At 45.9% G+C, this 22,881-nt stretch overlaps 1 pseudogene; it reads left to right on the forward strand.

Moving 5' to 3' along the window:
* The first annotated feature begins 274 nt into the window (after window positions 1–274).
* LOC130854290 (40S ribosomal protein S15a-like) lies at window positions 275–4,328 on the forward strand (annotated as a pseudogene).
* Window positions 4,329–22,881: the final 18,553 nt, after the last annotated feature.

The following is a 22,881-nucleotide window of genomic DNA, read 5'->3' on the forward strand; positions in this document are numbered from 1 at the left end:
CTACTGAAGCCCATGCGCCTACACCCTGTGCTCCGCAACAAGAGAAGCCACCACAATGAGAAGCCCATGCACTGCAATGAAGAGTAGACGCCACTTGCCACAACTAGAGAAAGCCTGCGCGCAGCAATGAAGACCCAACACAGCCAATTAATTAATTAATTAATTTTAAGAAACTGCAAAGTACTTACAAGCTGCAAACCTCTTGGTGCAGATGGATAATCAGAACCGTCCCGCTCTCTCTCCGCCATCTTTCCATGCCGCCATAACGGTGGGCATGCACGTCCTGGCTGATGCTCTCAAGACCATCAACAATTCCTAAAAGAAAGGCAGATGCCAGGTTCTCATCAGGCTGTGCTCCAAAGCCATCATCTGCCTTCTAACTGTGATGGTGAGATGCGGTTGCGTTGGCAAGTGTGAAATCACTGCTGCACACAGAGCTGGAAAAGTCGCTGTGACCCTCACGGGCAGGTTACACAAGTGTGCTGCCATCAGCCTCAGATTTCACGTGCAGCTCAAAGATCCAGAAACACGGCAGAAACACCTGCTTCCATCTCTTCAGTGTGGTTTCACTGTGCTAACGACCCCAGCTGGCATCATGGACCACAAAGAGGCAAGACAACCATACACAGGCGGGAGAAGCCCAGGATTCTTTTCCCAGGGATGCAACACATACGTGCAAATAAAATGCCTCGACGAAAACAAAGTTGTCCAATGTAACAACACCTCTCAACTCATCAGCAGCTTGTTCACAGAACAATCTTTTACACAACAGTTGGCAGGATTCCAGGCACTTGGGCAAAATGCCTTGGGGAACATAGAAAATAATATTTGTCCAGGTCATATTTCCCTTGATATTTAAAACCTTCGATATTTCAAAGAAATTACACCTCATCTCTTCTTAATCCAATTCTCCCCATGAATTCAGCCGTCTTGTTAAACTGTGACGCCCAGTAGATCTTTCTTAGTGTCGTAAGGCTGCACTGCCCAATACGATAGACACAGTTGTATGTGGCTATTTAAATTTAAATTAATTAAAATGTAATACGATTTAGAATTGTGTTCTGCAGTGATGCTGGCCGCATGAAACGCGCCCAGGAGCCATGCATGGCCAGTGGCCACCCTATGACACAGCGCAGATGCTCCTCACCACAGAAAGTTCTGTTGAACAGCTACTCAAAAGGCAACTTTTTATTTTTCCTTCTTCTTTTAACCAGGAAGTTACATTTTGGCATAAAGTAAATGAATTTTCAAAAAGCTAGAGGTTACTAGATAGTTTGAAACTGCAGATTCAGTCTCAAAATCTAAACCAAAATAATTCCAAATATCAGTTACCATAGCAAATGAAAACAATAAACTCATACAAGGTTTCTCTGCCCATTTCTGCTGCTTGAACACCGAGTCATCTCTCAAGATTCAGCTCTCCCAGGAAGGCCTTCCTGACCCTTCTGAACCCCCAACGGCCTCCACAAAAATGATCACTACCCCCTCTGTATGTGGGTCCAGCGACACTCTCAAATAAAAAAATATTTTGTTTTCTACTTAATTGTCCCTACCTCTGTCTCTAGATCTTTAAGAGCAGGGACCTTAGCACATTGTCACTCTAACCCCAGTGTGCACCTACCTAGTAGGGACATAATAAAAGTAAACCAAGGCAGTGGCTACAACATGCACTGGGCCCCAGTGTGTGTCAGGAACAGGAAGAGTGCTAACTGATGGGGTTGGGATTGATTACAAGAAGTCAGACCCTCCCTCCAGGAGCTCATAACCAGGCACTTATTTTCTTAAAACTGACAAAGTGTTATACAGACTCACTTAGGATTCTGCTCTGTGAGAGGAATAAGGAGCATTACAGAAATAAAGAGTTCTTAAAATTAACGTGTCCCAAAGTAAGGAAAGTCTGAGAAACTGTCGCAGCCAAGAGAGCTTGAGTAAACGTGACAACTAAACGTAGCATGGCATCCTGGATGCGACCCTGTGGTGGTATAAGCACATCAGATAAAAACTGGGGAAATGTGAATACAGTATAGACTCTAGTTAATATGTCACTATTGGGTCATGTCGTTTGTGTCATAATATCATGACAAATGTACGATGTTACGATGTTAACATGAGAAAAACTGGGTATGGGAGGTATAGGAACTCCTTGTTTCCTCTCACAGTATGTCTGTAAACCTAAAGCCATTATTAAATAAAAAGCTTATTAAAGAAAAATTAATATTTTACCCCTAAAAAACCCCCCATTTCATTCTCATAAAGAAAGATTCTGACCTGAACTGAAGCTAATGTAAAAAATTCATGGAGCTGGAAGGTACCTCAAGCCAGGTTCCGCGTTACCAGCCGCTGGACGTCCAGACCCTGAACATGGAGCTGACCAGGCCGGGGTTACACCACGCAGCCCCTCCAAGGACCCCGCGCGGTTGTTGAGAATGGTCTCCGCTCTCTGCAGGGAAACTATTTTCTTGTTTTCAGCCTTTTCTCTTTTTCAACAATTTGCAAGAGGCTATGAAAAGCTCATCATTTGAAAATGTTGGGAGCGTTGAAGTCAGGAGTGATTGGACAAAATGTAAAGTTGGTGGAATTGGGGAGGCCTTGCATGTCCCATCCACAGGTGCACGCCGAGCCCCTGGGAAGCGTGTGAAGATGCTTCAGCGGGTCTGGGGTGTAGAGTCTCCACAACAAGCTTGGTGATGCTGCGGACATGCTCCCGACGCTGGTCCCCAGGCCACACTCAGCTCCGCAAGGACGGAGGTGGGAGCCCTTCAAAGCCCAGGCGGCCGCCTTGGTCCACGGAGCTGCGGTCCCTGCGCACTTTCCACAGCAGCCAGCGGGGCCCTGCCAGCTGTGCCGCTCTCTGCCGGGGGACAAACCTGAACTCGACCTGTCCCAGCGCACATATGCGTTGCCGCACGCACACACGCAGGCACGCACACGCATGCACGCGTTTCCGTGGCGGTCCTCCCTCCCTGTGTGCCCGCAGCTCGCATCTGTGTCCGGTACCCGGTGCTGGGAGCACGGCCACCAGAACTGCCGCCTGGAGCCCACCACCGTCCAGCGAGAGATCCAGCTGAGTAAGGTGGGATGGGCAGGGGTGATAGAAGAATGTGTCAAACATGCCCCTTCCATCGAGGAGACTCAGTCTGTACTGGGCATCCCTGGCACCGTGCACGGTTTGCCAAGAGTTGAGTATCAGCGTAACCAAAATTACCCCGCATTGCCTAAAACCGTGTGTGTACACTGAATGTTACATAATATACCATGCAGGTCTGTCTTAATTGAATTGAATGAAGGTGCAAATACTTTGTTTGCCTGGTATCTGTTAGAGGAAGGCGGAAATGTCCCTTAGCAAGTCCAGGGTGGTCAGAGAGTCCCCCAGAGAAGCTAGCCTTGAAGCCGAGACTTGAAGCTTAGGTGGGTAGCACCCAGTGTCAGCAGGCTAAGGAAAGGGCTGGAGAAAGAGCATTCCAAGGGAAGGGATGAGCTGCTGTAGGGCCTGGAGGGAGAGAGGGGATGGCCTGAACCAGGCATGTAGCCCAAGGGAAGGATGCACCAGCCACTGGGATACAGAAGTAGAAAGGCCAGACCCTAGGTGGGGTCCCATCTCTCCCACAGTCTTACTCATCAGCTCAGTTCGCAGTTATTTCTTCCTCCACTAAATTCTACATCAGTTAACTGTGCCTCATCCTCTAGTACCTGGACTTTGTGATTTTTGCAAATGTCTCATTTAGATGGGAAGCCCCTAAGGGAAAGGATGGGGCTTGATTTTTCTTTCTGACATCGTCACACTGTCTTTCATACAGTTGGCACTCAGGAGATATTTCTTGGACAAATAAGTCAGACAATTAGAGAGGCCAGGATTTTTATCAGTAAAGCAGGCCATGTTTTCAATATTCATCTGTTGCTCGGAGGATTCTAAGCTGGTTTTGTCTTCTGTTTTTTAAGACATCCCTGATTTATTTCAGGTGCTCAGCACAGCATAAACATGAGTTGATCCATGTTCTCTGTGTTTTTAACAGTATCGCTTTACCCAGGAGATCTTTCAAGTGCGTAGTGCTTCCTGTTCCTACCGTTGGTCTCTTGGGTGAGTTCTTCCACGGCTTTCTGCGAAGACTGCTACCCTTTCAGGTTGCAGCACTGCCTACATCGTGTGTTCCAGCCTGGGCCTAACCCAGCAGCGTGAGGAGGCCTTGTGGGGCCAGAGAAGACTACTGGCCCCCACGGCCCCACTTCCCTCTCCTCCATGCCTGCCCCAAGGAAGGGGAGCAGAATTTTTCCACCCACCTTCCTCTTGCTGCTCCACCCCGCCAGCCTTTGAAAACTCCACGCTGTGACCCCGGATGAACTCTGACCCTGAGCTGGCCAAACCCCAGCTCCTGGTAGAACCAGCTTCCAGAGGACCTTAGAGGAATCTCAGAACCCTGTACCCGGGTCCTACTGCTGGCAACTGTTTCACTAACAGGACATTTTTAAACCAAATGTGCTGCACCGTCCTTACAGGTAGTGCTATGTACCGGATGCTCTTTGAAGCAGTCGTTAATAGCAACTAATTTAATCTTCCCGGAAATTCTCCAAAGAAGATGCTTTCTTACACTCTTCTCCTTTCACAGAGGAGGAATGAAGTCACAGGGCTGGACCCAGGCTCTGAACCAGCAGGTTCTTCTGCCTCTTGTTTTTGCTTACGAAGAAAAAAAATTTCCTTTTTTTTTTTTTTGTGATGTTTCTAAAAATGGCATGTATACACATACATCTCTTTTCTAAAACCCTGTCAAAATGACAGTAAAGGAATTTTTTTTAAAGTATTGGCACAAAATTATAAAAAAAGGGGAGAAGAGACAAGAGCAGTTAGGAAAGCTCAACGAGTTGTGAAGACACAGTGGAAGGAGGCTGGTATTTCTTTACACGAAGGCCACCAGGTGACAAGCTCCTCGGTACAGCGGGGCTTCCCATCAGCATCGCACTGCCTCACTCTTGGCTGTGAGGGGAGCACAGCTAAAGAGCGCTGTGCATTTGAAGAAATCGTCTTCATGAAAAGGACTGTATCCGTCATAGTCCTGGAAGGAAACAGATGGCACTCTCAAACTTAGACGTTTAAAGAAAATTTAATGGAGGGATAGCTGACAAAAGTGGGCAGTGCCCAAGGGTGGCTCAGCAGAAGGGAGGGGTTGCCAAGATGCCGAGAACGTAGCTGTTTGAGGAGGCTACTCCCCTGAGCTGTGGCCTTGGGAGAAGAATCCAGGCTTCCCCAGCTGGCAGGAGGAGCCTGAGGGAATTACACCCTCAACTCAGCTCCTCTGTCCTGGTCTCCTGCAGGCCAAGCCCAGACAGAAGCTCGAGGGCAGAGGAACCTGCTGACTCCATCTCCGTGGCAAAAAGCAGAGGATCTGTACAACCTTGAGTGTGGGTTGGTGGGGCCAGTGGTAGATATTCGTCACCAAGACCAAAGCAAACAGAAAAGTGAGAGGAGGAAAGGAAGACGCAAAGACAATGCAGAGAGAAGAAACCGTACTTGATATTCTTGAAGAAAGAAGAGCATATGCACGTTTTATGTCACCGCTATCTGTGAGGTGAAAAGGACTAAAAAAGGAAGAGACCATGGATATCATGAGCTTCGGTTGATTGTGATGTGTCAATGTAGGTTCATTGACCATAACAGATGTGCCTCTGGTGGGGGGATGGATAAGGGGTGGGACAGGGGTTATACAAGAAATCTCAGTACTTTCACTTCAATATTGCTATAAACTTAAAACTGCTCTAAACAATAGTCTTCATTTAAAAGAAGAAGCAGTCTCATCTAGACCTTCTTAGGGTGCTATTGGAAAGTGTCCATCGGCAAAATAAGGGAAGGCACCAAGAAAAAAGGGAATGTAGGCTCCTACTGTAAGAGAGACGTAAGTGACAAACACATCCATCAAGAAGTAACAACACAGAAGCATGTAATTTAGAAATTTGGGGGTTTCTTACAGAAAAGAGAAGTGAAAGAAGTGATCCCTGGGGAGTGGCACCAGGGGTGGAGAAAGGTAGGGAACTGCTGTTTGTCAGTGTCATTCTTTGAGCACTGTTTTAAGGCTACATAGGTCATGACTTTCATAAAAATTGAAATCAATACATGACTTTTTGTCTATCATCTGGCCTCTTCTGTTTTTTATTCCCCCACTCAAAAAGCCTCAAGAACACTTCCCACCCCTCCCAGTAAATTAATATCCATTCTTTGGTTCACCAAAAGATTTCCAAACATTTTCTATCTGCCATAGACTGTGTTTAGGCAAAAGTATTTATAAATATGTTAGAATATTCCCACCCATGAAGAGTTTCCCATGTGATTAAGAAGGGGAGAAATAAGTGATTTCATCATGATAAACGAGACATCAGAATTTGGATGCTGCCAGCTATAACTGGTACAGGAGGTAAGAAATGAATCTCATTAGTATGGTTAGGATTTGGGGAGAGAAGAGGAGTGAGTATTCATGACCAAGGTGGTAGCCAAGTAAAGGCAAAGTCAGGAATAGCTTCAAGAACGGTGAGCAGATAAAGGTCTAATCCAGGGTGGGTTACTGGACCAGTTGCCACAAGAGAAAAGCCCTTTAATGTATTCATTCATTCTCACAACAAGCATTTATTGTACCCAGCGCGTGTCAGGCACGGCACCGGCTGCAGGGGCTGCACTGATGCTCTGCTGAGGTGCCCAAGGTCGACTGGACAAGACGACCATGGGCGATCCGGTGGGGTTTCTTCCTATTTCCATTTGCTGAATCCCTGACCCCAGAGGAGAGCCGATCACAGGTTAGGCTTTCGTAGATGTTTGTTCATGAAGTTCAAAAATGATAACAGGACTAATACAGTAAGACTGAGCACGCCGCTTGCTGGAAGAGCACCCAGAGGGCTCCTCACTCAGTCTTAGGGAGGCAGGAAGACTTCCCAGAATAGGTGGCTTCCGCTGACTTGAGACAGAGGACCAGTACTGTGTTTTTTCCATTCTAATATGAACACTTTTTCAGTTTTTGACTTCCTTGAGATTGGGATCCGTCTCACAACTGGTAGTTGAACTGGGAACATTGTTTCTCTTGGTCAGCAGCATATAAAATCACGGTGCACCCTGCAGACAACTGCATCTTGGGCTTGTTGAGATGCGGTCCCCAAGCCAGCATCTTCCCTTTCCAGAAATTGGCAAGGTCATTATGGTCGCCAGGTCTCACAGATTCCAGCTCTGTAAGGACCCTTGTGGACACCGCTCCTCACCACCGCCTACAGTGGACTCCTCCAGCTGCTGGTTCTGCTCCCTCTGATCCCACCCTGGTCCTTTCCCCCCTTCCGTGCACCCCTCAGCTAGGCAGATCTTTCCAAAACCAGGTCTGCTCCTGTCACTTTCCTTCAGGATAAAGTCTCAGCTCCGCAGCATGGCGTCCAAGGCCTTTTGAGACCCGGTCTCCACCAGCCGCATGTTTCTCCACCACTCCCACTCTCGCACTTGGCGAACTCCCAACTTATTTCATGGAATCTAAGGTGCCATCAGTGGTAAGTCACACCTTTATTTCACGGAACATTAAGAAAGAAAAAGAGACTTTCCGTCAAATGGTGACGTGCTGTCTCAGGCCAGGTCCCCCAGGAAAAAAGTCTCTGAGGAGATTTGAGTGCAGAAGGTTGATTGGGGAAGGTTCCCCAGAACACTAGAGGCAAGCGAATGAGGGCCAAGTAGACACACCAGCCCCACAGGGAGCACTGCAGCCGATGACCCTGCAGAGCTGGCCCGCGTGAAGGGGGTGGGGCAGAGCTTTGAGCCCCACAGAGACTAGTCACTGAGTGTGGGGTGTAGCCTTGGGTGAGGCAGGTCCCGCCAAGAGCAGGCAAACCCCAGCTGAGAGCTGTCCTCCGTCAACCCTCCGAGAGATGAACTTGACAGGGGATGTGGGCATCTCCTACCTCATCCACTACAAATGCATCCCTTGTGAGGTGGTTTCTGATGTGATGAGCTACAATGTGAACCACGGGGCATCTTCCAATCAGTTAAATGTGCTGTATACATAGTTGATTCTTTTTCTACTGACATCATTTAGAGTTAATTTTGGTGACTTGCAACAAAGAATCCCCATACTTCAGAACAGAAGGAGGTCCCAGAGAGAAAATGATACACCTAGTTTTTTTTTAACACTATAATTATATTTAAGTATATAGTTCCGTGGTGTTAAGTATATTCACCTGTTGTGCAACCATCATCACCATCCACCTCCAGAACTTTCTCATCTTGCAAAACTGAAATTCTGTCTATTAAACCATAACTCCTCCTCCCCTCCACCCCCATCCCTTAGCAACCACCATTCTACTTTCTGTCTATGAATTTGATATGCTAAGTACCTTATATGAGTGGAATCATACAGTGTTTGTCTTTTGGGGACTGGCTTATTTCATATAGCATAATGTCCCCAAGTTTCATCCATGTTGTAGCATGCTAGAGAATTTCCTTCCTTTTTAAGGCTGAATCATATTCCACTGAATGGGCATACCACATTCATTTATCCATTCATCCACCAATAAACATCTGAGTCGCTTCCACCTCTTTGTTACTGTGACAAGTGCTGCTACAGACCTTGGTGTGCAAATATCTCCTCAAGACCCTACTTCAGTACTCTGGATACGTACCCAGAAATGAGATTGCTGGCTCATATGGCAGTTCTATTTAAATCTTGAGGCACTGTCACACTGTTTTCCATAGTGGTTGCACCATTTACAATCCCCCAACAGTGCACAAGATTTCCAGTTTCTCCACATCCTTACTAACACTTGCTATTTTCTATTTTTTGTTTTTGTTTTTTTATAGTAGTCATTCTAATTGGTATACAATGATATCTCATTGTGGTTTTTATTTGCATTTCTCTGATGATTAATGATGTTGAGCATCTTTTCAAACATGTTTTGGCCATTTGTATATCTTCTTTGAAAAAATATCTATCAAGTCTTGCACATTTTTTAATCAGGTTATTTGATTTTTTTTGTTGTTGAGTTTTAGGAATTCTTTATAAATTCTAGATATTAACCCTTTATTGGATATATGATTTGCAAATTATACTATAAACTCTTGAACTTCATACTTTCCTGCTGCCTCAACAACTCCACAAACAAGCTGTGAACACTCAGCCCAGGTGACCAAGTGCATCAGTGTGATAAGCCTGGTCTCTGCCTCAAGTTCCTTTCTTACCCTCCCTGTGACCTAGTGACCTTCACACACACCAAAGCCTTTTTCTTGTGTACTCCATGCTGACCCCCAATAAAGGCACTGTGTCTCTCAGCCCTCCACTTGCTAGGTTGAGCTGGCTCAGCACAAATGTCTCCCATTCCACAGGCAACCTTTTCACTCTGTTGATCGTGTCCTTTGATGCACAAAATTTTTAAGTTCGATATAGTCCCATTTGTCTATTTTGCCTTTGTTGTTTTGGTGTCACATCTAAGAAATCATTGGCAAATCCAATGTTATTAAGATTTTCCCCATATTTTCTTCTGGAAGTTTTATAGTTTTGGGTCTTGTGTTTACATCTTTTATTTATTTTCAGTTAATTTTTTTATTTGATGTAAGAAAAGGGTTCAACTGCATTCTTTTGTATGAGGACATCCAGTTTTCCCATCACTGTTTGTTGGAGAGATTATCCTTTCCCAATTGAATAATCTTGACAGCTTCATCAAAGAACATTTGACCATATACACAAGGGTTGGTTTCTGGGCTGTCTATTCTATTCCATCAGTCTATTTGTCTGTCTTTATTCCAGTACCTCACTGTTTTGATTACTATGGCTTTGTAATACATTTTTTCTTTGTTGTTTGTTTGTTTGCTTTGTTTTGTTTGGCTGCATTGGGTCTTTGTTGCTGCACGTGGGCTTTCTCTAGTTGTGGCGAGCAGGGGCTACTCTTTGCTGCCATGCAAGGGCTTCTCACTGTGGTGGTCTCTCCTGTTGTGGAGCATGGGCTCTAGGTGCTCAGGCTTCAGTAGTTGCAGCACATGGGCTCAGTACTTGTGGCACATGAGCCCTAGGTGCATAGGCTACGGTAGTTGTGGTGCATGGGCTCTAGAGCACAGGCTCATTAGTCGTGGCGCACAGGCTTAGTTGCTCCATGACATGTGGTTTCTTCCTGGACCAGGAATCACACCCGTGTCCCCTGCATTGGCAGGTGGATTCTTAACCACTGCACCACCAGGAAAGTTCCTATACCCAGTATTTTAAAAATAAAATCATTTGACCTGATTCTCCTCAAAAAGATAAGACTTTGCTAAATTTGAGGGAAATCACACTCTATGAGGCAAGGGGGAGGCTACCTTTCTCCCTACTCCTTCCATCTGACCTGAGCACTACACCCAGTGCCCAGATACACCTTGGCAAGGTAGCCCAGACCTTCTGAGGTCTGAGGACATGGTCATCTGCATGATGACCAAGCTCCCCTGAGATTCTTAAGCACATGAACATTTGAAAAACACTGAACTGGAACAAATAAAAGTTTTACCCAAAGGAATTCAACTCAGGAAGTAATTATCATCATCCTAGAATAGTAAAGATTTTGGCATAGTTGTCAACATACAATCAGATATTAGTTCTCATAGTAGAGTGTTGTACAAATGTGGCGTATGTTGATTCTCCCTGAGACTCTAATATCCTCATTTCTGTTTAAAATGTGAAGCTTATTCTTTAAGAAATACAATCATTAAGTATGCTTTAGCTATGCTACTTACTTTCTCTTTAAGACTGAATAAAATTCCCAACTGTATTTGATATCATGATTCTCATACTTGGGAAATCCTTTACACTAGCTGTTAAAATCATTAAGCCAATATCCTCGATTTAATCTTTAAGGTTGACCAGCCAGCATTGAGTCACCGTAATCTTCTAGGTCAGACAGGAAAAGAATTGACGTCGTTACAGAATACCACTGCGTAAGTGTCTTTGAGAAGATGACAGCCAAGTGTACACAGTTAGGTAATGAGATGTGATGGCCAACAGCCCCCAGGCAGGTGAGCTGGAAGGCCAGGCCCCTGGCGTTGCACCCCTCCCGGTGCTCTTGCATGAGCTGTCGAACATCCGTGAGACACTTTCTCTGACATAACACATCTCAGGGATGTAACAAGATGTTTCCTCTCCCCAGACAATCAACCAGCCTATTAGAAATGATGATTTGGCCCGTGCTATGCTCAAGGGACCGATGCAATAAGGGATGTTTCACACAAAGGGGCTTCCAACGCAACACTGATCTGCAGCTAAAAACGGAGATGCACAAAAATAAACCTTCAACTTCTCACCCTGAACAATGAAGATGTTTTCCAGAAAAAATGCACAGGATCTAAACAGCCTCAGAGGTAGCCAGCTCTTTTCTCCAGCTTTTACTTTTTAAAAAAGGAAAAATAAAAAAGGACATCAGCTGACCCAACTGGTTTACCTCACTAATCTGAAGCCAACTGCCTGAAAGAGACTGAAAATATAAACACGCCTGAAGGGTCTTATTGGCTTGTTTGTATTTTTCAGCAACAAACAACAGTTATTACTAGCCAGTAATTTTAACATCATAACGAATATAAATACTTCCATGTCAGAAGTTAATATTCAACTCAATTTTAAGGAGATATGCCCAAAACTTGGTTCCCTTCACACGCCATCCTCTCTCTCACCCTCTGTCTCTCCTCCCCAACTTAAGTCAAAGGGAGGGGAAGCTTGAGGTGATTATCAGGGAACAGAGAGGTAGACGATTGAGTCCTAACTGCCCAGGACCCGTGACGGTGTGGACAGGCAAGACCAGGAACCATCTGAAGCCCAGAGGATCAAACACTGAAGACAAGGCAAATCTCAGGTTAATTCACGTCAAAATTAATGTTTAAAAAAAAATCACTCGAGGGAATACGGGGATATGTGTATAAAAACAGATGATTGAACTTGGTGTACCCCCCCCAAAAAATAGTGAATGAATGAATAAATAAATAAATAAATCACTCACTCTCATCCTAGGGTCCTGGTCATAAGACAGGACGATGTGAGCCCACGACTAGCCAGTGAGTCTAACTGTGCCTGAGAACCCAAGTTCTGCCCTAGTGCATACTGTGGTTAAAGAAAAGCAAAGAGGTTGCCCCCACAGGACCCGCGAGGCCCCAGGCAGTGAAGGAAGGATATGGAGGGTGGGCACCCAACATCCAGAGCAGTGGCCCACCTGCTAGTCCACATTTATATACAATGTCCCCTGTCACTGCCACCTTTCTGTTGGTGTCCCCAGACCAACTCCATTCCAATAAATTTCTTCAGTCCCTTCCAACTTCCAACATGCTTATTTATTTATTTTTTATTTATTTTTTAAGCTCTTTATTGGAATATAATTGCTTTACACTGTTGTGCCAGTTTTTGCTGTACAACAAAGTGAATCAGCTGTATTTACACATATATCCCCATATTCCCTCCCTCCTGTGACTCCCGCCCACCCTCCCTATCCCAGCCCTCTAAGTCATCACCCATCATGAGTTGATCTCCCTGTGTTATGCAGCAGCTTCCCACTAGCTATCTATTTTACATTTGGTAGTGTATATATGTCAATGCTACTCTCTCACTTTGTCCTAGCTTCCCCTTCACCCTCCCCTCCCCCCATGTCCTCACGTCCATTCTCTACATCTGCATCTTTATTCTTGCCTTGTCACTGGGTTCATCAATACCATTTTTTTAGATTCCATATATATAGGTTAGCATATGGTATTTGTTTTTCTCTTTCTGGCTTACTTTGCTCTATACAACATACTTATTTAAACATCTGCTGTAAGCTGCATTGTACTCATGCCTTCCTTTCTGCTTTAACCACAGCCAATCCAGGCAAAGACAGCATCTTATGTGTCCCAATACTCTAGCCACAGGGATGTGGAGAGGAGGCTCGGGGGCCTCTGCACACCGCTTAGCTCCTCCTGGCCTAGATCTCCATCTGCTCATGGCAGTGTCCACCCTGGTGTGATTTTGTTTTTGTTTGTTTGTGGGGTTTTTTGGCCATGCCACATGGCTTGGAAGATCTTAGCTCCCCAACCAGGGATTGAACCCATGCCCCCTGCAATGAAAGCACAGAGTCCTAACCACTGAACCATGAGGGAAGTCCCCACCCTGGTGGTCTTTAAGGCCCCTTCCAGCCACTGGTTTCCTGGGGTGGAAGGCGAGGTTGTTCCTGTTTCCCCTCCCCCAGCCATAAATCCACCCGCCATACCCATCCACGGTGTAAAAGCACACCCAGCTCTCTCACTTCCCCTTCCCCAGGGGCCTCTGACCAGATTCGGGGGTGTCGATGGAAATAATCAATAAACAATCTATCAACGGAATAGAAAAGAGTTTTGTATGAGCCAAACTGAGACCTATAGCCCGGGAGGCACAGATTCAAGAAGCACTTGAATTGAGTCCTGCCCGATTACAAAATAGGGGTGGCTTATAAAGGCGAAAAACACAAAATTAGGTAAGGTAAGTTGTGTTTCAAGAATTATCATTGGAGCTGGGCAGAAGCAAAGGTGCTTGTTCAGCAAGGGCTGGGCGGGGTCTGAAATGGTTGACAGTCAAGGGGAGGCCCTGAGACCATGAAGTGGCAGCCGGGCAGCTGCTGGCAGATACAGTTTTGAGAGTGGCTGGTGGTGTCCTTGAGTCTGACACAGTTCAAAATTCAAATTCTCAGTGATGCCCGAAACACATCTGAAACCATATCCACAGTGACCACCTGGCTCTATTTTGGATGCCTGACCTATACAGTTATGCCATTTTGATTTTTAAGTGCATTCTTTTCTTTAATGGTTAAAGCAGATGTACGACGCATGTTTAAAAGGCCACAGACTCTCTACTTTGTTAGCCTAAGCTGAATCCTATATAAGCCAGAGTGACATCCCTGTACCTCAATATGTGAAAATGTCCATCGGGGGAGGGACCGGGGAGACAGCAGAATCCAGCCCCTTAAATTCCAGCAGAGCTCACACCCTGGCCACTGCCCCGTGGCGTGTCTGTGCCGGAGATGCAGAAAAGTGATTCCATCCCCTGTGCACTCAGCTCTGCTGGAAATCCGAGCACTGCCCGGGGGGCAAGGCAGCTGGGTGGGCAGAAGAGACGGGCGGCGACTGCACAGGAGAATTCTAGGAAAGCAGGACTTGGGGACACCCCAAGGCAACGTCCCATCCAAAACCAGAGTTCTTATCAGCGTTGGGAGAATATGAAAACCATCGTGTTCCTGAAAGAACCACACAATGCCAGGTGTCAGATTCCTTAGACTGTGACTCATGACAGCAAATTTCTCCCCTCTTGTTCATTCTTTCCGTTATTTTCTCCCCAGTAAATACTTACCGGGCACCTGCGCAGCACCCAGGATCACACCTCGTGCTGGCTGTAGTGGCGTCTGTGACTGACTTTAAATTATTTCAGTACGGTCAGTGTGCAAGTGTGTGCGTGTGTGTGTGCTCTAGTTCCAGCTTGAATTCACGCAAGCATGATCAAGAAGGCACACCCTGAGGGCTGTCCCCTAGCTACACATCCTAGACCCCACCCAGAGGCGGCTTCCAGCCTTCTTCCCCTGCAGATCCCCGCTGGCACTAGGGTTTGCTTTTTCACATCCCGACCGTCAAAAATGGGTATTCATTGCCAAGACCCGCGACTTACGAATTATCATAATGAATGTGAGACGTGTCTCTTACTGGCGAAAACATTCAAGACAGGAGAGAGGGTGTAAAAGTTTGAGACTTTCAGCTTGGGAAGATGAAAACGTCCTGGAGGTGGATGGTGGTGACGGTTGCACAGCAATGTGAATGTACCTGAAGCCACTGAACTGTACGCTTAAAAATGGTTAAAACATAACTTTTATGTTATGTGCATTTTATAAATGTTTTTTAAGGTTTAGACACTGCCCATCCTTGCACTAACAGGGACTGACAACAGTGAAGCTTGTCACCTCATCCTTCACAGAGGCCCCCAAGGCTAGGTCCCTGCAGGGTCTATGCCTCACCTTTGCTTTAGGAGGATTTCTGACTGCTTAGTACCCACCAGAAGGCTCCAGATTCAGTGCCCCGAGCAGAGGCCTGCAGGCTTTTGCAGTAAAGGGCCAGATAGTAAGTATTTTATGTTTGTGGGTCACAGTCTGCTGTGATTCCTCAGCTCTGCTGTTACAGCAGGAAATCAGTCACGGCAACACCTAAATGTATGAGTGCAACTGGGTTTCAATACAATTCCACTTACAAAAATTTGGCCTGGTTCTCAGTTTGCCGCCCTCCGCTCAAAATGGTTGGAGTGTTGTGTTTCCCTTGAGTGGCCTTTCCACGCAAGGTGAGGTGAGAACGCTTCTACTTGCTTTGTGCAATGATGTTTATTGCCTGAGCATCTGTGTGGCAGACCCCTGGGGTAAGGCTTCCTTCCCTTGTAGCCTGGAGGTGGGGTGGGGCTGGGTGGTCGGCTCTCACACCTCACATGTCCTAGGCACCCGTCACCTGCTCAGAGTACCGGGCACTGGCTCAACCACAGGCTGCGGGCTGTGCTGCAGATGCCGGTTCTTTTCATTTAAAAGTAAAGCATAAAAGCATACAATGGAATACAGCTCAGCCAAAGAAAGAATAAAACAAGGCCGTTTGCAGCAACATGAATGGACCTACAGATGATCATACTAAGTGGAGTAAGTCAAAGACAAATATCACATGATATCACATATATGGAATCTAAAATATGTCACAAATTAACTTCTTTACGAAACAGAAACAGTCTCACAGACATAGAGAACAGACTTGTGGTTGCCAAGGGGGAGGGAGTGTGGGGGAGGTGTGGATTGGGAGTTTGGGATTAGAAGATGTAAACTATCAATATTACATATAGGATAGATAACAACAAGGTCCTACTGTACAGCACAGGGAACTATACTCAATATCCTGTGATAAGCCATACTGGAAAAGAATATGAAAAAGAGTGTGTGTGTGTGTGTGTGTGTGTGTGTGTGTGTGTAACTGAATCACTTTGCTGTAAGCAGAAATCAGTACAACATTGTAAATCAACTATACTCAATAAAATACATTTTAAAAAATAAATAAAAATAAGACACAGCATTCTACATTAAAGGGGTAAGAGCTACAGGAGGACAGAAATGAGGGAATTGGGTTTTCCCAGGGAGGAGATGGGGTGCATCTAGGAGGTACTGGACTTTCTGGGGAGAGGTAAGCTTAAACCCCAAGGGAAGCCGCCATTAGCTTATCTCCCTGATAAGCTTCAGGCACTTGCCTCAAAGAATCCACTCTTTAACACCTTCTTTGATGAACTAGAGTTAAAAATGGTCTTTGTATTCATTTATTTGTTTTATGTTTCTTGATTATATCTTTCTCCTCTGATTTGCCTTAGATCTGAGAAATGCAGAAAATGTATTTTACTGGTATTTCTTTTTAGCACCTCTGATATCCTGGGGCCTGACATTCGAATTCTGGCTGTGCCATTACAAGCTGTGTAACCCAGCCCAAGTTGTTAACGTCTATAAGCCTCTGTTTGCACTGTAACATGGGGCTGGCCGTGTGGTGAAGATGGAGAAATTTACTCAGAAAGTGCTTAGTGTGGTAGCACCCTTGGTTATTACCCAGGCTGGCACTGCCCTCCCGGCCAGGGCACATGATGCTCATGTCCTCTCCGGTCTAACACAGTTGCATAGCATTTGGGACAGAGGAAGGTAGCTCTTAGCAAACATATTTTGGGCAGCATGGTCGTACAGCAGGAAGGATGTGGCCTTTGGAGCCCAGACTTGGGCTCAAATTCTTGCCGTATCTATGTGCTCACTGAGTGACCTTGAGTATTTAATTAACATCTGAATCCCAGCTTCCCCCTCTCGGAAAATGAATATCTAATACTCATTGGCTTGGAGATAACACTCATAGGGCGTTATCTGGATGGACCGGCTCCTGTTAATTTTCTCCTTTCCCCTGGTAACAACTTCACAGGAAGGAGAAAAGGTAATCCTGCCTCTGGGGCCCCTCACTCTGCATTCCAGAAGTCCTGGGTGATGCTTCAACGTCAGGATGTGGCCCACCGTTCTGGCCGCCACTGGGAATATGGCGGAGGCAAATGCCACTTGCAAGAGTAAAGCAAAATATCCCGTGCGATGAACTCGATTCCAGACCCTTGGAACAAACCATTCTCACACGAATTGTCCTCTTATCATTGGAACGTTTTTCTTGACAAAATGATTTAAAGTGTTAAAAAAGATTTTAAAGAGCCATAATTCTCCTTCCCACTGCAACTATTTTTGATTTTAGCTATTACCTTGCTAAAAAAGTCTTTGCCCACCTGCAGACATGGTTTCACATAGTTTCTACTTTTTTATGTGACATTATTCATTTACCAGCACAGGTCTCACATTTTCCTATAAAAGAGCTCCAGAATAGGCCACCTTGTAAAAGTTTTACAATATTGGATGTGAATATCATATTCAGGTTTATGCTGAGACAGGCCTCTTCATGACCATCAGTTTATTCTTTTTCATTTTTCTCTTTAGTAGATTATATTCTTTGCAAAAAAATTATGAAGGCTGTGACGCTTTGTATTTGGGATGCATTCCCCTATAAAAATGAGAATGACCCTTTTTTACCAAATAGTAGATTCTTCATCTCATTATAGCCAGCAATTTTTGTTTGTTTGTTTGGGTGGCTGGTTGGTTGGTTGGTTGGTTGGGGTTTTTTTTTTTTTATTCTTATTGGAGTCTAGTTGATTTACAATGTTGTGTTAGGTGTATAGCAAAGTGAATCAATTATACATATTCATATATCCCCTCTTTTTGGATTTCCTTCCCATTTAGGTCACACATAGCACTGAGTAGAATTCCCTGTGCTACACAATAGGTCCTTATTAGTGATCTGTCTTATATGTAGTAGTGTGTATGTGTCAACCCCAATCTCCCAATTTACCCCTCCTCCACCCTTTTCCCCCTGGTAACCATAGGTTTGTTTTCTACATCTGTGATTCTATTTCTGTTTTGTAAATAAGTTCATTTGTACCTTTTTTTTTAGGTTCCACATATAAGTGGTATCACATGATATTTGTCTTTCTCTGACTGACTTCACTTAGTATGACAATTTCTAAGTCCATCCATGCTGCTATAAATGGCATGATTTTGTTCTTTGTTTATGTACAGCCATGAATTTGATCTGGGGGCTGATTTCACACTGGGAGAACCTGGGGTACAAGCACCTTCTAACCCCTCTGCCCTGAGGACGCATTCATGCAGTGTACTCATCTCATTTTTAAATGACCAGGAGAAGCGATGCTGCTGTGTATTTCAGCTGTGGGGTCCCGTAACGGATCACCCAGCATTTCCAGAGAGAAAAACCACCCTGGACTCACCGGAAGTCTGGAGCAGAAGTAAAGTAATGGGGGCGGGGGTGCAGGAAGGGAATTAGGACCAATAATCTGTTACACATACACTGTGTGTGGCAAGAACAAACTGAAGGGCTGAAGGGACGCGCAGCCTGCCTGAAGGGGTAGGATGCAGCCATCCTCCTGAATGGCTCTCCTGTCCTATCGAAGCCCATTGTTTCATGGAGCCCGGGCCTAACAATGTCCCATTGTGGCCGTGCAGAGACAAGTTGGTTAAATCCAAGTTTTCCAGATCTCTGCCTTCATTTTCAGTCTCCAGGACTGTGCCCCGAGGATGGTTCTGTTCTCACTGCCTGAGCTGCCACGCTGCCGGCCATGTAAGTAAGGATGGTTTACTGGCTCCTTGACCTGCTTTGAGGACACTGTAAATCTCTCACTTTGCTTTTACTAGTGTGTAAAGACTGCAGGACATGTGTCCAGAGAGATGACAAGGGGAAACCATCTCTGGAGCTGCCGACCCTACTGCCCACCTGAGACCACCTGTGGAGCCATGAGATGCTCCACTCAGATGGAAGGTGTTCTTAAAGGTTTTATATAAATCAGCGGGTGGGTTGATATTTTCATTTTAAAGGGAATTTGAGGACCAGGTTCAATTGCAAGAGACGGTTTTGCTTTAAATGAGCCTGAAATGGGCATTAGTACCAAGAGGATTTTAAGATCCCTGCCCTGAAACAACAGCTCCTGTGACGACCAAGTGTTCTTCTTACCCCAGATTTCTGGGTCACGTGACATCTCACCACAAGTGCACAAGGACTAGGTAACCAGCCACCTGGAGATGGTCAATAAGGAGGCACTGGAACGATGGAAAATTCCCCAGAAATCACCTGCTTCCTGTCTCGCCTCGGAGACGGGGACGGGGCCGGCTTCTGATGGGGAGGTTTTCCACTGCTTGCTGATGATTTCTACAGAGAAGCAAAGAAATGGAAACCTAGAGGCTTCAAAGAAGGGAAATGTTGTCACTGCCATGTGCTCCGGGGTCGTGCCTTTGTCTTTTCCTTCCTTTCTGGGTCAGAGGATCTTGGTACAGATGGACTTTGGTACAAGACTCCTGCTGGACGTGGGGGTGCACAGAAAGAAGAGGCTGATTCCTTTGAAAAGGGATGGGTTGCAGAGTCAAAAATGTACTCTTCTATCTGGTCAAGGAGCCTGCGGCGCGGATGTGGAAGGAAAGCATCCCAGCATCCCTGGGCCGCCACGGGCTGGCTGCTCCATCTCTCTGCTGTATCCCTTCCTGCATCTATAAGATGGGGGTGATGACCATCCTACCGTCCTCACGAGAATACAAAGAGACCTAATGTAGGTGAAAGTGCTTTATAAAATGTTATGTGTCTTTTGTGTTGACTAACAAACATTGAGGGCTGGTACTTGGGCTCACACCCACAGTGTGTATCCTTCAGGTGCCATCAGTAACAGGTGTACCTCTTCTTAGCAACGCACCCCCCCCCCCACCACTGACTAGTTGAGAGCTGCTTTCCGTATTTGCAGAAGCTGTATTTCCTCCTTTCCTTCACAGAGGTCGGGGTGTCCGGACGACTGATAACTGACTCAGGCTTAGCAGGGAGCCCATTAGGTTGAAACTCAGTGGAAAAGGTGGAAATAGGCTGGGGGGCGGGGGGCGGAGGCTTGGGAAATGAACCATAATCCACGTTTCTCCTAACAGGACACTGATCAAACCTAATTTTGGAGGAAATAAATGTAGGTGACGTTTTCTAAGCTGTGTTTCGATCTTCTTAACTTAAAACGTCTGCTTTTTCAGTGTTTAGCTATGCTGCGTATCTATGAGACTCCCTGAGTCCGGTTCTTTACATCTAAACCCAATCCCCTGGCTCATTAAAGTGTTATTCTTTTCCGTATCTGATTGTAAAAGAAGAGAAATATGTACTTTATCTAGATAAGCCTGGTCCTCTTCACCAGCCTCGGTGAATACGTAGGGGGTGTCAGTGACTGGATGTCTCCTGGAACCTTCGTCATGAAGGTTGTCATAGAAAGAAGTAAGCTAAGCAATCATCCTTCCTGTGACTGGTTGAAACTGTTTCCCCATCTGTGAACTGAGGAGTTTAGATTAGACGATCCCATCCAGTTAGCATGGAGTAAAGAGTAACCTTTCACGACAAGGATATTTTCTTCTGCTTGTACCCCACCCACACATCCCCCCTCCCCTAACCCTGGGGCTCAATAAATAGTCAACCCATCTGCAGGGGCAGGGGAGGGGTCCTCATGGACTCTTCTGGTCCACTCCACCCTCACCCACCTTTCCAATATCCACCAATAGGAAAACCCAAGATTTCTCTGAGTAGGCTGAGTTCAGGTCAGCAGTCATGTGGGGATTGACTCTTTCAAAACAAAATCTGCGCTAAGCTCTAGGAATACAAAGTAAATGGATGCCTGTGTGTAAGGGTCTTTGCATCTTAGTAGGGGAGAGAGTCAGAGAAACAGAACAGTGAGAACACAAAGCCAGTGCTCTGCAAGGCACATGCTCAGGTGGGGAGGAGCTTGAAGCAGGAGAGCACCTGGACCAGGCCACTGGATCCGCTATTAGTAGATGGATCGCACAGCAACGCGGGTTCAGGTCTGTGGGGCTCCCCAGCCAGCTGAGACCAAACGGAGGAAACCATAACGTGTTGGACCTCCAAGGACTATTGAGCTACTTTGCAAACATTCTAATATAATCAGATTTCATCTGTTGGAGGTGAGAGACCAGTGACGGGAGAATCCTCCCCATCAGCCCGCCTCCATTAACCTTCACACAATAGGGCAGATAAAGCCCCTTCTTCAAACAAAGTCTTGGCAATCACTTTATCAGATGTAATTACATTTTCTAATCTCACAGTGACTTCCTCGCAGGTACTGAGACACTCAGGTGAAGGCCCTTCCCACAGGTTATCTGTTTAGGTTCTGTCCAGTTTGTGGCTGCAGGTCTGAGCTTTATTAAGCATTGTCCTGGCCCCACAGGTGGTGTCACAGCAAAGCAATCTCCTAAACCCAGACAGATTGACCCCCAGGGCCAGGGGCATCTAATCCGCATCTATCTCTGGACCATGTCATTGTGACGCTCCCCAGGCCCCTCCCTCTGCTTGAGAAGCTGAGACTGACGGAACCTCAAAGGCATTTGGTGACATCTGGGCCAAGGAGTGCCTGGTTTGTTCCGTGTGACCACCTGAGCTACACTCACCTCCCAGGTGAGGTCTGGATTACACCTGAGGCTCATGGTTGCTGGACCCCGAGGTTTCACGTACAAGGAGGCTGTTGGTGTGATGGGGTGACTACAGACAAGCGGCATTAAAACCTGGTCTGAGATTGTGTAAAAATCATAGGTAGATGAGTGACCCAGTTTGTCCTCCACTGCTTATTTGTGAGTTAATTAATAGAAGAAAAACTTGGGGTGGGAGGCAAGGAGGGACAAGGCTGGTGCATATATCATTAACCCTAAATGTCTTAACAGTTCCTCAAGTCTTTCCTTTGGTGAATTCTTCTCTCTTTTTCGGAAATCTTTTCCTAGCAGCTTTAGGACTTCTCCAGCTCTGATCGTACTGCTTGCTAAGTACTGATTGATTACCAGCTCTTAACCCTCTCAGTAAACAATATAGAGGCATCACCCCCCACCATATGTAAGGCTGCAGCGTCATAAAGCTCAGTATTTCTCTCTTGTCAAGTGAGAACCTTGGGTGTCTGTTTGGTTAAATTCTTATAACTTTGCAAGTCTGTTCTTCAGAAAAAACTGTGCAATGCTTCATTTCTCAGGCATACAGGAGATATTCCCACCCTCCACATCAGTCCTCACCCTTTCCCTCTGCAAGTCACCCCCGATCTTCGCTCTTCGGGGGGTAGCTGTTACGACGTGGCACAACAAAGATGTCCTTATGAAAAAGTTCTCATGTGTTTTTGTTACCCATTTGCCCTTTCAGAAGTGATAAGTGCTTCCATATCCAGTTAATTCAGGTGCCGTGAGATGGTTAACGGTGCAATGGGATAAATTAGCCCCTGGTCTGGGTGATCAAGGACACCATGTCTGATGCAGTTTGGAAGCTGAATGTGTGGGTAACAGGGTACCTGGAACGCTCATCACAGCCCTGCCTCGAAACCAGCTCTGTGACCCAGGACCCCTCTGTAGCCTGAAATCTATCTTCTCCTGAGGGACCTGGGTGTAAAATGTGTGTTCTGAGGATTGTGCTGGTCAAGCACACAGATGGTCCCTTGTGACACTGGGACTTGACCTTGGGCAGGGGACCTTCTTTCTTGTACCACCTTTAACTCATGAGAACCATTTAGTCCAATCTATTTAAAGAAAGTAGTGCAATGATGCCAAGATGACAACTCTGCCAGAAAAAACAAAATCCTAATCGCTTATTACCAAGTGCCGGGCAAGCTCTTCACAAGGCACCACTGACTTTAACCTCACACCAACCTCTGGGTATCACACCCATTTCTGAGATGTGGAAACGGGGGGTCGAGAGGCTGGAATGTGCTCGGGTCACTCACTAGTACACAGGGCAGCTGGGACAAATGAATTCAGACCGCGTGTTCT

This window comes from Hippopotamus amphibius, chromosome 5, assembly GCF_030028045.1.
Source record: "Hippopotamus amphibius kiboko isolate mHipAmp2 chromosome 5, mHipAmp2.hap2, whole genome shotgun sequence".
NCBI lineage: Eukaryota > Metazoa > Chordata > Mammalia > Artiodactyla > Hippopotamidae > Hippopotamus > Hippopotamus amphibius.